Source organism: Anolis carolinensis, unplaced genomic scaffold (genome assembly GCF_035594765.1).
Source record: "Anolis carolinensis isolate JA03-04 unplaced genomic scaffold, rAnoCar3.1.pri scaffold_13, whole genome shotgun sequence".
NCBI lineage: Eukaryota > Metazoa > Chordata > Lepidosauria > Squamata > Dactyloidae > Anolis > Anolis carolinensis.
The window spans coordinates 10738028-10755073 of NW_026943824.1; the positions used below are offsets into that span (position 1 = coordinate 10738028).

Below are 17046 nucleotides of genomic sequence, written 5' to 3' on the forward strand. Positions count from 1 at the left end.
GGCTGGATTGAGGGTTCTCACTCTTGAAAGACTGGTTTGGGAGAGAGCGCCCTCAGGATGGCCTTCCAACTATGATTGGCCGAGGGTGCAGACTAAGAATTTTTGGTCGGCCTTCGGGATCCTTGGTGCACGCATATCCTTGGAGGTGGTCAGAGGAAGTGACACCTGGACCCGGGACGAGGCTCACTAGGTAGCCATTCACTCATGATTTACATGAGTGTTTTTTTACAGATTTTCCCTCTACAGGTGTGTTTTTTACAGATTTGTGTGTGTTTTTTACAGATTTTGTGTGTTTTTTACAGATTTTCCCTCTACAGGTTATTACCAGTTCTTTCAATAAATAGGTCAGAGAATGGCCCTTTAGATCCATTTTCTTGTGTCTGGCTCTTTATTTCATGGTGGGAGTTCAAAGCTGTTTAATCCAATTCAGGATATGGATCAAAGAAATCCAATTTGCCTCAGAGTACTTATGCAGGCACCCCAGGAATAGGCTTCAAGATGGGATGGAGTTTGCACAGATCCATGGATTGCAGATTAACCCTGTAAAAGAAAAAAAATCTCTTTCAGTGAGATGCATTGCAAAGAAGGAACCTATCTAATAAGGATAGGTACCACATCAATTTGTAACTGATCTTACCTACCTTACAGGGTTGGTGAATGGCCTGCCTTGCAGGGCTGGTGTGCGGCCATTTTGCAGGCCTTGCTTGCAGAAGCTCAGCAGAGCAGGGGAAGGAGTGATCGGGCAGGCATTGCAGTGAGTACAGTCTGATTGGCTGATGCAAATGATGGGTGGAGCCAAAGTGACAGTTGGAGCTAGGCGGCCAAAGAATTCTTTTTCAGTTGGGGTTTGGAGTTTAAAATGTAAGGATAGATATATAGTTTTGGGAACTGTGTTTTGAAAAGGAAGCCTCTTTGAGGAATATAGTTAAAGGCCTTCAGGAAAGGAAGGGCTGAGAGCGATATTGTGACTCTATAGTCTCCTGTTAAATCCCAGGAGAAGTGGATTTAAGAAGTTTAAATTGTCCCGTTTGTGTTTCCTTGGTAAAGGAACATATTTACACAGAATCCAAGTTATAAAATCCGAATGTTCTAGTGTTAGCCTTGTCCTCACATATGCTGTGCATGTTTTTTTTAATATAATTTTTATTGAATTTTCCAACATCACATTACAACAAAAACTTAAGATATACATATATATAGATAAAAAAAGGAACACATACACACACACACACATGTAACATGTTTTGTACTTCCATTCGTCCCTTATGGAAATCTAATTAAATTATATTATGTTTTGTCTTGTCCTGGTTGAACCTGTGTCTTCTAATTGTTTTAACAGTTTCCAAAAATTAAGTGATATTAGTTGCCATATAATCTCTAAATAAATTCCAGTCAGTCTTATTTGTTCAGTGTTCTCTATAAGTTCTTAACAGAAATGTTAATTCGTCCATGTCTCTAATGTCATCAACTTTTCCTAGCCATTCGTCTTTAGTTGGAACGTCTTGTAATTTCCAATATTTCGCATAAATAATCCTTGCTGCCGTGGTGATGTATATAAAAATTTTGTCTTCATTTAAATTAAAATTTGTTTCCGAATCTGTCAAACCTAATAAATAATATTCTGGTTTCATTGGGAATTTTTTTCTTTAGTATTTTTTGGGATTCTGAGTGTATCATTTTCCAGTATTTCCTTGTTTCAGAACATGACCACCAGGTGTGAAAATATGATCCAATATGAGTCTTACATTTCCAGCAGGCGTTTTGAGTTTCTTTGTACATTTCCCCTAATTTTTTCGGTGTAATATACCACCTATGGAATGATTTTAACCAATTCTCCTTTAAATCCCATGCGTAAGTATACTTTAATTTCTTTTTCCATAGGACTTCCCACTCCTCCAGACTTATTGATCTGCCAATATTTTTGACCCATTTTAGCATGCAATTTTTGACTTCTTCTGTTGCATTCATCCAATCTAGTAATCTATCATATATCTTAGTTATTTCTTTCTTATCATTTTGGAGGATCTTATCCCAAAAATTTTCATTTGTAGTGAAGCCAGTTTCGTTATCCACCGAAAATTTTTGTTTTATTTGGGCTTATTGTAGCCAAGTTAGATTTTTATATTTTCTTTTAATTTGTTCCAGAGATTTTATCTGATAGCTGTCATTTCTCTTATATAGAATTTCTTTATAAGTTGGCCATTCAGACCAACCTAAAAGTTTCCTATTATTTTCTTCTAACGGTGATATCCATAGCGGAATCCTATCGTACATAAATCTTTTATATTTTTCCCAGACTTTTATTAGGGAGGAACGGATAAAATGATTCCCAAAGTTTTTTTCTATCTGTTTCTTATCATACCATATGTACGCATGCCATCCCCGCCTCAAGTCAAAGCCTTCTAAATTCAAAATGGGTTCTCGCTTTAGATTACACCAATCTTTAATCCATGACAATGCACAGGCTTCAAAGTAAAGTCTAAGATTAGGGAGGCCAAATCTTCCTCTATCTTTTTGTCTGTCATTGTTGCATATTTAATTCTGGGTTTCTTGCCATTCCATATGAATTTCGAAAGGTCTTTATTCCATTCCGCGAATGTTTTAATTGTCCTAATTATGGGTAAATTTTGAAATAGGTACAAAATTTTCGGTAGAATGTTCATTTTAATCGTTGCAATTCTTCCCAGTAGTGAAATATTTAGATGTTGCCATTTTTGTAAATCATTTTTGATTTCTTTCCATTTTGATTTATAATTATTTTCCAATAAGTGCGCATTTTTGGCCGTCAACCATATTCCCAAATATTTGATTTACTTCGTGACTGAGATTCCCATCATATTTTGTATGATTTCTTGATTTGTCTTAGAAATATTTTTTTGTTAAAATCTTAGATTTCTTCTTATTTATATGAAATCCAGCAACTTCCCCAAATTCCTCAATTTTGGATAACCACATATGTAATTTTGATCTTGGTTCTTCAATAATACATATAATATCATCTGCGAAAGCCCTTAATTTAAATTCATTTGTCCCTATTTTTGTACCTTTCAGCCGTTGGTCCTGTTTTAAATTTTTTAATAAAATTTCTAAAGCGAAAATAAAGATTAGGGGTGATAAAGGACACCCCTGTCTCACACCCTTTCCAATTTTAATGTTTTGTGAGTACTGCCCGTTAATCCTAATTTTAGCTCTTTGATCCTCATATATGGTATCTACCGCATTGTTAAACTGGAAGCCAATATCTATCTCTTTAAATAACAATTTGAAAAAAGACCAATTTAAATTATCAAAGGCTTTCTCAGCGTCAATGGAAAGAAGCGCTAGTTCTTTTTGATGATTCCATTCGTAATATTCTATAATGTCCAGGATGCATCTAACGTTTTCACTCATTTTCCTTCCTGGTAAGAATCCTGTTTGCTCTGGACCCACCCAATTTAAAAGAAATTCTTTGAACCTATTGGCCAATATACATGTAAATATTTTATAATCCAAATTTAGTAGAGAGATAGGCCGATAATTCCTCACATTTGTGGTGTCTTGATCCTCCTTAGGTATAGCAATTATTTCTGCGTCTCTCCATGTGTCCGGAATTTCTTTGTTCTGCAGAACTTTATTCATTACTCTTTTCAGGTAGACCACTATCTCCTCTTGCATTGTTTTATAGAATCCTGCTGAAAATCCATCAGGGCCTGGGGCCTTATTTAATTTCAGTGATCTTATTGCATTCTTTACTTCCTTTTCTGAAATCTCTTTGTTTAAGATTTCTCTCTGATCATCCGTGATTTTCTCTCATTTCTGGTTTCCAAGATATTGCGTTATTTTTGTCAAATCATTAGTTTCTTCTTTGTACAGTTGTGAGTAGAATCTATCAAATTCTTGGAGAATTTCATCATCTTTTGTAGTGATTTTCTTATCTTTCTTAATTTGTGTTATTTTTTGATTCTGTCTTTTCTTTCGTATTTTCCTCATCAGCCACGCTCCTGGTTTGCTAGCATTCTCAAAATTGTGTTGTTTAATAAATCTTAATTGTTTGGCTATTTTGTCCAATTCAAATCTGTGTTTTTCTCTTTTCAGGATTTTTAGTTCTTTTGATGCATCGCTATTATTTGGTGATTTCTTCAATATGGTTTCCTTTCTTTCAATTTCCAAATTTAATTCTTTAAGTTTCTTTATTTTGTCTTTTTTTATTCTAGCTTTTTGCTGTATTAGATAGCCTCTGATTACTGCTTTATAAGCATCCCAGACTATTGCTTCCTTGATTTCTGGACTATCGTTTAATTCAAAATATTCCTTTGAAAGTGTTTTATATCTCTCAATGTCTTCAGCTTTTTTCATCAAATTGTCATCAAATCTCCATTTGGGTGTGGTTCTTTTCTGATTTATAGTCATTTCTAAAGCACAATGATCAGATTTATCTCGTGGGAGAATAGACAGCTTATCAATTTTTGTAAATAAGGTTCTTGTGGCCCATATCATGTCGATTCTAGACCAAACTGCATGTCTGTAAGAAAAGAAAGTATAATCTTTAACATTTGGGTTTTTTAATCTCCATACATCCATAAGATCAAATTCTTATTTTAATGATATAAAATTTTTAGAGAGAGTGCTTTGTGTATCTTTACTACTTCTTTTGTTTGTTGATTTATCCATTTTGGGGTCTAAGACTCCATTAAAGTCTCCTAATATAATCACGTTTTCCAATTGTGTATTCGATATTTGTTCCCGAAGATATTTTACAAATTTGGTCTTTGGCCCGTTTGGGGCATATATATTACAAATTAATATTTTTTATTGTCTATCATGATTTCCACTCCAACAACCCTCCCTTCTGTGTCTTTGAATCTCAATTCTGCAGGAATATTACTATTTACATAAGTAACCACCCCCCCTTTTTTAATGTCTGATGAGTAGAATTCATTCCCCAAACTTTTATTGACCAGATGGGCTCCATGTCTCTGAGAAATATGTGTTTCCTGAAGTGATATAATATCAAATTTCCCTTTCCTAATTTGTCTCATAATAATTTTTCTTTTACTTGGAGAATTCCAGCCATTCACATTGTTTGTATAGCATTTTATTTGCCTTAAAAATTCACCCATTAGATCAGTTTTTTTGGTTCTGTGAGTGAGGTTGCGGGATCTTCTTCCTCACTTTCTTCCCCTTTTTCGTCGGAGTCCAGATCAATTAAGTTCATTTCGGCTATACCTTCCATTGTATTAGTCGTAGTGGTTGAATCTCCAATTTGTGGTGAAGTGGTATCTCTTCTTTTTCCTCTGAGGTAATGGTATCTCTAAAGTATCTTCATGGTTTCCTTTCATAAGATCTTTATAAAAATCTTTCGCTTTATCTATTGAGGTCAGCCAATGCTTCTCATTTTTAAAGGTGACCATGATTCCTTCTAACTTTTCCCAACGAAATCTGATTTTGCGTTTCTTAAGTTCTTCCGTAAGGAAAAAATAATTTCTTCTTCTATTCAATGTTGCAATGGGGAATTCCTTCAGTATAATAACTTTATTTTCTTTGTAGAAGGTAGGTTTCCGACTGTTAATCATCAATATTTCATCTCTGGTTCTCTTTTTCACAAAATTAACTATGACATCTCTGGCCACCTTATTCCGTTTTGAAAAATTGGTTTGTATATATCCTGTCTAACTCATTCCCCATTTCCTGTTCTGGTCTTTGTAATATTTTTGTCGTAATCTGTGTAATTTTTTGTCTTATATTCTCATTAGTTTCCTCTTCTAAGTTCCTAAATCTGAGTTGAAATTCCATTTCTTTTTGTTCCATTAATTCTTGTGTTTTTTCCAATTTCAAAGACTTCTTTTGAAATTCATCCACATTTTTTGAAGTTTAATTTGTGATTTTTCCATTTTCTCCCTCGCTTTTTTAAAATCTAGAATCTCTTCATGCGTTGCTTTGATTTCATTTTTTATATGTGTTATATCCTCTTTTATTTCCTTCTTCATTTCTAACATCTCTTGGTGCATTTCTCTCTGAAATCTCTTTTGATCTTCTGCGTTTTTATCCTGCTTATCAGAAAGTTTCTGAATTTCTTTCAAAATATCTTTTAAGACTAAATCTTCCGTTTCAGATGGCCTTCTCATTGTCCCTTTTGTGTCTTTTTAATCCTTGTCCTGTTTAAATTTAGGTCCAGCCATCCTCTAAATTAATTGAATGGGTTAAAATTAAAAATATACTATCTGTATTCCGCTATTTCGAGTTAATCTTCTCTTCCTCTTCTCCCAATCAATCTCAATCAGTCCTTTACCGTAGGGGTATATTGTAGTTGATATTATTGTTATTGTTTTTATAATCTGTATGTTGTGTTAAATCTTGAAAGGCTCTTCTATTCAGTCCTTTATCTTATAATGGTTATCTATCCCTTTACTATTAAGCAACTAATCGCCTTAGTTCCTTAAATTCCTTCTGGTTATCTTCTCTTGTATGAGCCTTTATTTCTGTCTTTCCATGAAAATTTGCTACGTCCTCTCCGTCTTCTTCCCACTTGGGGGCGCACGTTCACTCTTCTCCCTCTTCTCACTCCCTGTCGCCCTTCCTTACAAGTCCTTCCTGGTCGTCCTCTTCTTCCTTCCGCTTCCGTTCTTCTCACTTCCTCTTATTTCCCGCCATCTTCAGTGCTTCATTCTTTTGTTTACAAGAAGCACCCACCATAGACACAACAATATGGCGTCAAGGTCGACTGATTTTCCCTTCACATAGGTGTGTATTTTCAATATATCTTCAATTGCTTCAGTTTCTTCACGGTCGGCGAATCCCCCCAGCCTTACCCAAACTTTGTGCACCCTTTCCCAAGAGTTGAGCAAACAAAGAGTTTGGTACGGTGGGGTACCTGCGTTCCTCCCTTGCTTTCTTGGGAGAGGGGAGATTCAAATCTCAACCCGACCGGCTTATAGAGTTTATATATTGATCAAATTAAATGTTCCAAAGTTCCAAAAATTGTTTGTTTTTTCTTTTCTAAATTTCAGTCCATTTATTTGTAGTCTGCTGGAAATATCTATTATCCAGGAGGGTATGCGTCCTGGATCTTCAGGCTTATCCGATTGATCAAATTATCCAATATAGCCAATATATCCAATATAAGTCCCAAGCTAATTAAATCTTTTCAACCAGATTTGTATCCCAATCAGGTAGGAATTTCTTTGTATAACACTCACGATCCCAGAGAATCGATTTCTTGCAATCTTCTTTTCTTTTTAGTTTAAAATGAGCCCGGTCGGCAGTAAATGCGAGGCTTTTTTGCCCGCTTCCTGACTTGCGGTTCGCGGACCTCCGCGGCTTGGTGGGGCAATGGGGTTTACCTTGCATCCAAGGCGCACCCCAGACCCACGATCGGAGGCTTGCGTCCCCCCGGTTCTATCCCCGGGGAGAGGGGAGCTGAAAGCTCTACCCAACCGCTAGAAGTCAGTGGCTTGCTGGAGGAGCTTCAGCAAGTCCGACCCGCCGCCATCGTTGGCTCACCGGAAGTCCCCACATATGCTGTGCATGTTGATCCTAATTCCTGCTCTGCAGCAGCCATACAATGATTGAATTTTTGGCTGCCTTTGGACTTTCCAGTGTGCTTTTCACACATTGTTTCTGAGAAGATGCATGTTGGAAGTCTCATTGAAGGTGAAAATTTTGTAGGCACCTGGAGGCAACTTCAAGACGGATTATGGTGTCTGTGTAAATGGTGTCCAGCTTCTGGTCAAAGGAAATTTAGTATAATGCTAAGTTTTGAATTTTGTTTGTGGTTTTTCTATACATGATAACTGTATTCTCAATTCACTTCCAATGTGATAAATAAATAACCCAAGGTAAGGTAAAGGTAAAGTTTTCCCCTGACGTTAAGTCCAGTCGTGACCAACTCTGGGGGTTGGTGCTCATCTCCATTTCTAAGCCAAAGAGCCAGCGTTGTCCGTAGACATCTCCAAGGTCATGTGGCCGGCATGACTGCATGGAGCGCCGTTACCTTCCCGCTGGAGCGGTACCTATTGATCTACTGACATTTGCATGTTTTCGAACTGCTAGCTTGGCAGGAGCTGGGGCTAACAGCGGGCGTTCATTCCGCTCCCGGGATTTGAACCTGGGACCTTTTATCTACCCAAAGATAATTTAAAAGATCACATCCCTTTTAAATTAAAATGTACTAAAAGGGGAAATGTGGCCCAAAAAAGAGCTGTTGGCTAACCATGGAATGAAACACAAACACAGAGCCTCTTTTTCAGTAAATCTTTGGGACAGTTGCCACACACGTGAATACCCTCCCTGATTTGTCTTATCCTGAACCCTGATCGTGACATTTTGAAGCCTGCTCAACCGGAGTGGAGTGCTCCCCTGTGTTTGTTTGAAGCTCTTTGTGAGCGATCACAGATCTGGGGACTTTAAGAGTCTCTTTGCTGGAGGGTTGAATTCCTGTAATTTAAGCCTTGCATGGCCCATAATCAGTATCTTTCAAGCGAACTGTTTTCTTGTCATTAAGACTTGACATTTTCAGTACATCGGGGCTGCTTCGCTGCAATAAACCTCCCCTCGGGGACATCTAGACTTCATTTTCAGACATGAATATCAGGAAGGGAGTGCATATGAAATCGGGAGAGAAATTATTCTCACTCAGTCAAGATAGCCACAAAGAAATGCCAGAATCTGACAATAGCCGCTACTTTGCAAGACAAGTCTGAGATGCTGAAATTAAAAAACAGAGCAGGCCTGTAGGGTGATTGTGCACTGCCTGTTTCACACGCACATCAGCAGTCAGCAACTGGTAGACCTCTGTTTCTAAAGGAGTTTTATACATGAACGTACACACACATAAAAGGTAAAGGTTTCCCCTGACGTTAAGTCCAGCCGTATCTGACTGGGGGTTGGTGCTCATCTCCATTGCTAAGCCGAAGAGCCAGCATTGTCCGTAGACACCTCCAAGGTCATGTGGCCAACATGACTGCATGGAACGCCGTTACCTTCCTGCTGGAGCAGTACCTATTGATCTACTCACATTTGAATGTTTTCGAACTGCTAGGTTGGCAGAAGCTGGAGCTAACAGCGGGCGCTCAAGCCGCTCCCCGGGTTTGAGCCTGGGACCTTTCGGTCTGCAAGTTCAGCAGCTCAGCGCTTTAACACACTGAGCCACTGGAGGCTCGGTTTTTTCTTTCGTGTCAGGAGCGACTTGAGGAACTGCAAGTCGCTTCTGGTGAGAGAGAATTGGCTATCTGCAGGGACATTGCCCAGGGGATGCACGGATGTTTTGATGTTTTTACCATCCTTGTGGGAGGCTTCTCTCATGTCCCCGCATGGAGCTGGAACTGACAAAGGGAGCTCATCCGCGCTCTCCCCAGGTTGGATTCGAACCTGGCAGCCTTCAGATCAGCAACCCAACCTTCAAGTCACAAGGATTTAACCCACTGCACCACCGGTGGCTTTGTTATGGTCATAGTTATTATGTTTATGTTTTTTTTTACTTTGTGTTTTCAAATACAATAATAATCATAATCATAATCATAATCATAATCATAATAATACATCACACAGTCCTAGACACTTGGGAAGTGTTCGACATGTGATTTTGTGATATGAAATCCAGCATATCTATCTTGTTTGCTGTGTCATAATAAAATAATAATAATAATAATAATAATAATAATAATAATAGTAATAAATAAATAAAAATAAAATTGGGTGCCGTGCCAAAAGATCTCAGCTGGCATTTGGAAACAATAGACATTGACAAAATCACGATGTGCCAACTGCAAAAGGCCACCCGACTGGGATCTGCGCGCATCATCTGAAAATACATCACACAGTCCTAGATACTTGGGAAGTGTTCGACTTGTGATTTTGTGATACGAAATCCAGCATGTCTATCTTGTTTGCTTTGACATAATATAATAATAATAATAATAATAATAATAATAATAATAATAATAATAATATATTTATATACTGCCCTATCTCTCCAAGGAGACTCAGGGCAGTTTCCAATCAAAAACAATAACATACACTACATAGTCAGCAATATAAGACACAATATTAAAACAGATACAACTGTACAATTAAAATAGACAATAAATAACAATTACCACTGGCCATGATCAACGGGAAGAGAATCATTAGCCAAGTATATGAACATAGGATTGTTGTATGCTTTCCGGGCTGTATGGCCATGTTCTAGAAGTATTCTCTCCTGACGTTTCGCCCACATCTATGGCAGGCATCCTCAGAGGTTGTGAGGTATGGAGAAACTCAGCAAGGAAGGTTTATATATATCTGATATATAAATGGACATAATCCAGTTAGGGATGGATGCAACTTGTACTCTCGGTTTTGCTTCTGACACGATAAATAAATTAATATGTTTATTTATACTCCACTTTTTCTCTCCACCAGGAGAAGTTAAGTTCCTATTTTTACTCATTTGTAACTGTTGCATTGGAGCCCTCGATGGCTCAGCAGGTTAAACCGCTGAGCTGTTGAATCTGCTGACCAAAAGGTCAGTGGTTCGGATCCGGAGAGTGGGGTGAGCTCCCACCGTAGCCCCAGCTTCTGCCAACCTAGCTGTTTGAAAACATACAAATGAGAGTAGATCAATAGGTATCATTCTGGCGGGAAGGTAAAGGTGCTCCATGCAGTCATGCCGGCTACATGACCTTGGAGGTGTCTACGGACAACGCCAGCTCTTCGGCTTAGAAATGGAGATGAGCACCAACCCCCAGAATCGGACATGACTGGACTTAATGTCAGTGGAAAACCTTTACCTTTACTAAGGGGAAAATGATTTTTCCCCCCATGGGGGCAATGACTTCCACAACAATATCTAACAGAGGATAAGAACAGAAAACTAATATCCAAATTAACTCGTTCAAACAGTATCTAGACTGAAAAGAAATAGGAGTTCCAAATATAAGTTATTGCAAATCTTGTTGCTTATAGGTAAATTTGGGTCCTTATTTTTCTGTCTCATGTCTCCATTGTAAATGTGAGTGCAAAAGAGTGCCTCTTTTTAAAAAAAAAAAAAAAAAAAAAGACAAACGTAGGATGGTGCAAATACCAGGGTTTTCTGGAATGGTTTTGTAATCACTGTGTTTGTAGTTAAATTAAGGAATGTGTTATACTTGCTTCCAATTAGCTCAATTAAAGGGAGAGTGTGAGTCAGTCCGCAGGGACGAGGATTTCCCTGGCTGTGCGGAGTCTAGTCTGAGAATAAAAAGAGAGCGAACGAACAGCTTGCTAACCATGAAAGATTTTGTGGGAAGAAAGAGGGGAAATAAAGGGGAGGCAAGTAAAGAGCAGCACAGACAGATCTGATTTAACAAATTGGAAGCCAAACTTAAAGCATGGGATGATCGCTCCAGAATGAATGTGATGAAGTTCACATTGAAGTATACTGACAAAATGAATATCAATCAGGTTCCACTGGATTAAACCAGTTTGGAGTCTAAGAATAATGCCACGGGGTGATGTCATTCCCAGAACTAAATCATCTCATAAGGTGATAATGGTTTTAAAAGTTAGAAATTGGAATACAGTAGAATAAACGGAATGTTGGATAAGCGAAAATGTTGGATAATGAGGGATTAAGGGAAAGCCTTTTAAATGTCAAATTACGTTATGATTTTACAAATTAAGCACCCAGACATCACGTTTTACAACAAATCAACAGAAAAAGCAGTTCAATACATGGCAACATTATGTAGTATTTACTATATTTATGAATTTAGCACCAAAACATCGCAATATATTGAAAATATTTACTACCAAAACACTGACTACTAAATGGCAGACTGAGTTGGATAATACAGAACGTTGGATAAGCAAAGGTGGGATGTGAGACTCTACTGTATTAATTTGTTATCGTCCACCAAGAATTTAAATTCAACGTGTTGGCCATCTTATTTATTTATTTACAACATTTCTACCCCACCTTTCTCACCTGAGGGGACTCAAGGTGGATTAGCACTGAATGGCCTTGCAGCTTCAAAGCCTGGCTGCTTCCTGCCTGTCTGGGGAAATCTTCTGTTATTAGCTGGCCCTGATTATTTCCTGTCTGGAATTCTCCTAGTATTTGAGTGTTGCTGTCCTAATTTTTAGGTTTTTTAAATAATGGGTTAACAAAAGATTCCGCCCAGGCAGGAAGGAGCCATGTTTCCAAGCTGCAAGGCCATTCAATGCTAATCAAGGTGGCCAATTGCAACGTTCACACTTGCTTCAAACAGACAGTAGGACTGAGCCTTTAAGGTTTCCCATTGTAGCCAATGGGCTGAATCGTCGAACAAAAACGGCAACACACCTCCAATTCGAGTAACTTCCCAGTAAGCAGAATGAGGGGTTAGCCGAAAAAGGAACCTTTTGGCCGAATTGCACACCTCTTTTGGGCACTCTTGCTGCTCTCCAGTTATGCATTGTTGCAATTCAACGCCTCTGTTCCACAGCTACATGTATATAAATGTATGTAACATAATAGGTCATAGTGGAAAGGACTCTAAAGCCCATCTGCCTGGTGGCAGAGAGCAGCTCCACTATGCAGCAAGCAAGCTGTTATCCTTAAGGCCAGGCATTCCATTTCAGTTTGGCACCACTAAATTCCAATAATGAATCCAACAGTTTTTTCCTTTTCTTTTGTCTGAGGCTCTTATTTTGATCTCAGAGGAGGAACAATCAGATTGTAATGTAAATTTGAGATGGTTAAAAACGCACCGACTTGCCCCTACGAGCTGCTTAACCAGAAGCACTCGACTTCCCCGACAACATTGAACTTGATGCCTTTAGAAATTCTCTGAATTGCTTTTTCTCTCTGCTATGGTAATAAGACCCCCGGATCATCATAAAATATCTGATATTAAGCACCGCAACGGAGATAAGTCAAGTTCCCCTGAAAAATCACTTGTGGTTTAAACTTTAGAAGCTGAAAGGAGAGAAAGGAAGAGAGAGAACAAGCACTGAGAGAAAAGCACATCTTCCTTATCTGTGTGGGACTGGCTTAAATAAGCCTGATTTGTGAATATATTGGGGGGCAGCCTGTGAATATACAGTAGAGTTTCACTTATCCAAGCTAAACAGGCCGGCAGAACCTTGGATAAGCGAATATCTTGGATAATAAAGAGGGATTATGGAAAAGCCTATTAAACATCAAATTAGGTTATGATTTTACAAATTAAGCACCAAAACATCATGTTATACAACAGAAAAAGTAGTTTAATACGCAATAATGTTGTGTTGTAATTAACGTATTTACGAATTTAGCACCAAAATATCATGATATATTGAAAACATTGACTACAAAAATGCCTTGGATAATCCAGAACCTTGGATAAGCGAGTCTTGGATAAGTGAGACTCTACTGTATTGATGTATTGCCTAGACTGCTGGTTTCATCTGTCCATAATGGAAACCTAGCTGTATTTAGTTTCTTTGTATCCCACTTTGGCCCCATATGTGATCCAAACTGGCTTTGAAACAATATAGTAAAAACAATCTGCAATATTAAATTAAAATACCATTAAACAAACATCCACTTAACAACATTAATTAAGTCATAAACAGTGCAATGTAGTGGTTTGTGTGTTGGATTACCACTCTGCAGACTAACATTGGTGTTCTGCCCCCATGCTATCTCAACTGCTTGGAAGGTGAACTGGCTGCGCAGGAAACAGATTGGAGACTATATAGTTGAATCAAACAAGAATGTATTAACTGACAAGAATTTTAGACTTTCTCTCCTCCTGAGTCTCACTACAAAGTCTTTATGAGAAGGGATAAAGTCTTTGAGAGATAGACACAGTTCTGGCCAAACCGAGGCTCTTCAATTTTTATTTCTTCTTATTGTCTCTTTCTTGTATGGTGTTCAACTGTCTCTAAAATGGTCTCAATATTTAACTCTGACTGGACTTGACTACAACTCCAACTGGGTGTGCTATTTGTAGACACCCACCAGAAATTGTACATAAAATATCAATCTCTCTAACTAAAAAAGGGCTTAACTAGGAGTAAACAGTGAGGGTCTTCATGGGACATGACAATTGGATTACTGTGAATACTTTGCACTAGCCTCCCTATCTGGGAACCAGAAATGTGGTCCCCATTCATGGCTTCTGGACAGAAATATATATGTACCTTAATGCCAGTTGAGTATCTCTATTCAAAATTTAAGACACTGGAGCATTTCAGATTTCAGAATTCCAGATAAAGGATACTCAACACATTGTTGAGTTTAATTTTTAACTGATCTCACCTTTCACAATATTATAGTGGGCCTTTCCCTTATGGCTACAGAATTTTGTAAACACATGGTATAGGCTGGATCTACACAGCTATATAATCAGTTTCTGAATCTACATTATCTGCTTTGTATGAGTCTACATTGCCATATAATACTGTTCAAAGCAGATGGCAGTGTAAGATGGGGGCATAGTCTTTTCTAGATACAACTCAATAAGACGTAGACTTTTGGTGAAAAATCACACAACTATATCTATATATCTGTCATTGCTATATCTCTATAGCTCCTGTTGCATGATGTGATACTTGTCAAATGAGCTTCAATGGAAAAAGGCAATTATCTTCCTGGGATGGGGGCTACTGCACAGAGACATGCCAAGGGCAAAATTCAGATGCAAGTTCCTTTATTATTAAGATTAATATTTTTAACATGTTTGTGCAAATTTGTAAAGATCAAGTCCTTACAGAAAGGTTTAGAGAGAACTCATTATTGCTGTCCAAAGCTAGACTTTAAATGAGATTTACAGGACTGAATTTAGAAGTACATTCAAATTTGGGTTCTTGGAATGCTCTTTCTTTCACATTAAAGTTAAAATCCTCCACCATTAAAAATAAAATAAAAGAATAATTGAAATAGGGAAGTGATTTATTGATTGGGGGTAACATCTCCCTATGTGAATTTTCAGTCCATTGAAGTTATCTAAATATCTTGTTCTCTCCACCCCTACCCTCTTGCTCATAGAGGTTACAATCTATCAATCTGAAATCTGTTCATAATCGGTCCATATCAACCTGTAGCCCTCACAACCTGTTCCTCTATTTGATTTTCAATCCCATATCAAACCATAGCTCTTTGAAACTGTTATTCAATCCAACCCAAGGGCCATCCCAACTCAGAACCCTCCCAATCTGTCTCTCTACCTTCTCAAACTATAGTTCTCGGGCTCCATCCTTCAACTCAATCCACACGTCCATCACAACCCGGAGTCCTTAGAAACTATTCCTTAATTCAACTCAGAGGACCATCACAATCCAGAACCCTTAGATCATGTCCCTCTACTCAACCCACAGGACCCTTCCAACCCATAGGATTTGGAGTATGTCTTTCAACTCAATCCATGAGACCATCTCAACCCAGAGGCCTTAGAACCTGTCCCACTATTCAACCCATAAGAACAACCTTAATCAACCTGATCTAATATCACTTTATATTTCTCCACTACTGTAGTGGTTAAAAATCTATCTGAACATGCTTTGTGGGGTGTGTATGTGTTGGCATTGGGAATTACTACCAGCTGCCAGGAGATCAATTATTGAGGACTTAACTGACAAAGGATAATTAGTTTCTCTAGGAATGGTGATTGTGCATCTCTCTGTAGCTAACACCACAGAGGAAAGAGACATATGGCAAAGTCAATTATACTTTTTCTCTAACAAAACCATTTTTAATGCTGTTAACTATTACTCTGTTAGATCCTGGCATATAATAATGGGTCTAAACTATCATATAAAGTAATCATATTTATACCACTAGTCCCCATCCCCCTTTAAACTACTCATACATTCATTAGGTGAGAGGGGAAGAACAAATTGCAATTTTCAAAGATTTCCTCCATAGTGGAAGCGATGAGTAAAAAAGAAAGACACGGTTCATCAAGAACAAAAGCAACAGCCAAAGAGTTTGCAATTCAGTTCAGGGCCTGGAGGCAAACGAGGCAATTCCTGTTTCTCCTCTATTCAACGCAGTTAATGGTCTTTAGGAATCAAACATGTTCCAGATTTGCATTGGCTCCATTAAAGGGCAAATGCACAAACATCCAGGAAATGAAAGAGAAAGCATGTGCATGCTACACATTTTCTTTGAAAGCTTGGAAAAAATCTCTACTCAAAACGAGAGGCTTGGAAAACCAGAAAGTCAATCAAGTGGGTATGGGTAAACAATAGAGTTGTGCACTGAATTTTTTTCCTTGTTTCCTTTCTTTCTTTCATTTCTTTCAGTAATTCAGGAGCACATAACAGGAACCACCCACCCAGTACAAAAATCAGCTCACCACAAAAGCAAGCGAGAACCAATCCCGGCTCCAAGCCTACTTTTCAACATCACAATTTACTCTTTTTATTAATCCCCCAGCAAACAAAAAGTAAACCCTCATTCCCTGAAAACTACTCTCCTCTTCCAGGAGGTCATCCCTTACCTGGAAGTGGGGAGCCTCCTTAAAATGCCTTGGAATGGAAAGAGTGTGCAACTGGCTGGCATGGTGATATATTTAATAATCCTAGGACACTTCCGTGCCAGTCCAAGTGCCTCCTCTAGAGTAAGAAATTCTTATTCTAGAGGAGGCATTCAACTAAAGGCACTGGCAGGCGTGCATGCTTTCTAGGCCTACACATCACACACATTCTCTCTTTTTACTGGACTAGCAGGGAAGTGTACTATGAGTTATTGAATATAGCCAGGGCAGGAATCATGGATCTCAAATAAACCACTCAAATACAGTGTTCCCTCACTTATCGCTGGGGTTAGGTTCCAGGACCACCCGCAATAAGTGAAAATCTGTGGAGTAGGGACACTATATTTATTTTAATATTTATACATTATTTTAGTAGTTATACACTATTTTAAGTCTTTATCAACCAATCGTGTGTTGATAAATTGCCTCCTTCTTCTCCTGTTGGCGCTTGGGCTCTTTTTCTCTCCCTTCGGCTTCTCCTTTCTCCCTTCCTTATGCTGTAAATTGTAATTTTTATGATTTATAATAGTCTTTTAGAGTTTATTGAAAAACCGCGAAACAGTGAATCCATGAAAAGTGAACCGCAAAGTAGTGAGGGAACACTGTA

At 38.1% G+C, this 17046-nt stretch overlaps 1 long non-coding RNA gene across 1 annotated transcript; it reads right to left on the reverse strand.

Annotated features, from left to right (window-relative positions):
• Positions 1-369: 369 nt before the first annotated feature.
• Positions 370-12962, reverse strand: LOC134294189 (uncharacterized). Its single transcript, XR_010001163.1, has 2 exons — positions 12281-12962; positions 370-540 (listed from the first exon to the last, which is right to left on the reverse strand). It is a non-coding gene; the product is annotated as an uncharacterized LOC134294189 (long non-coding RNA).
• Positions 12963-17046: the final 4084 nt, after the last annotated feature.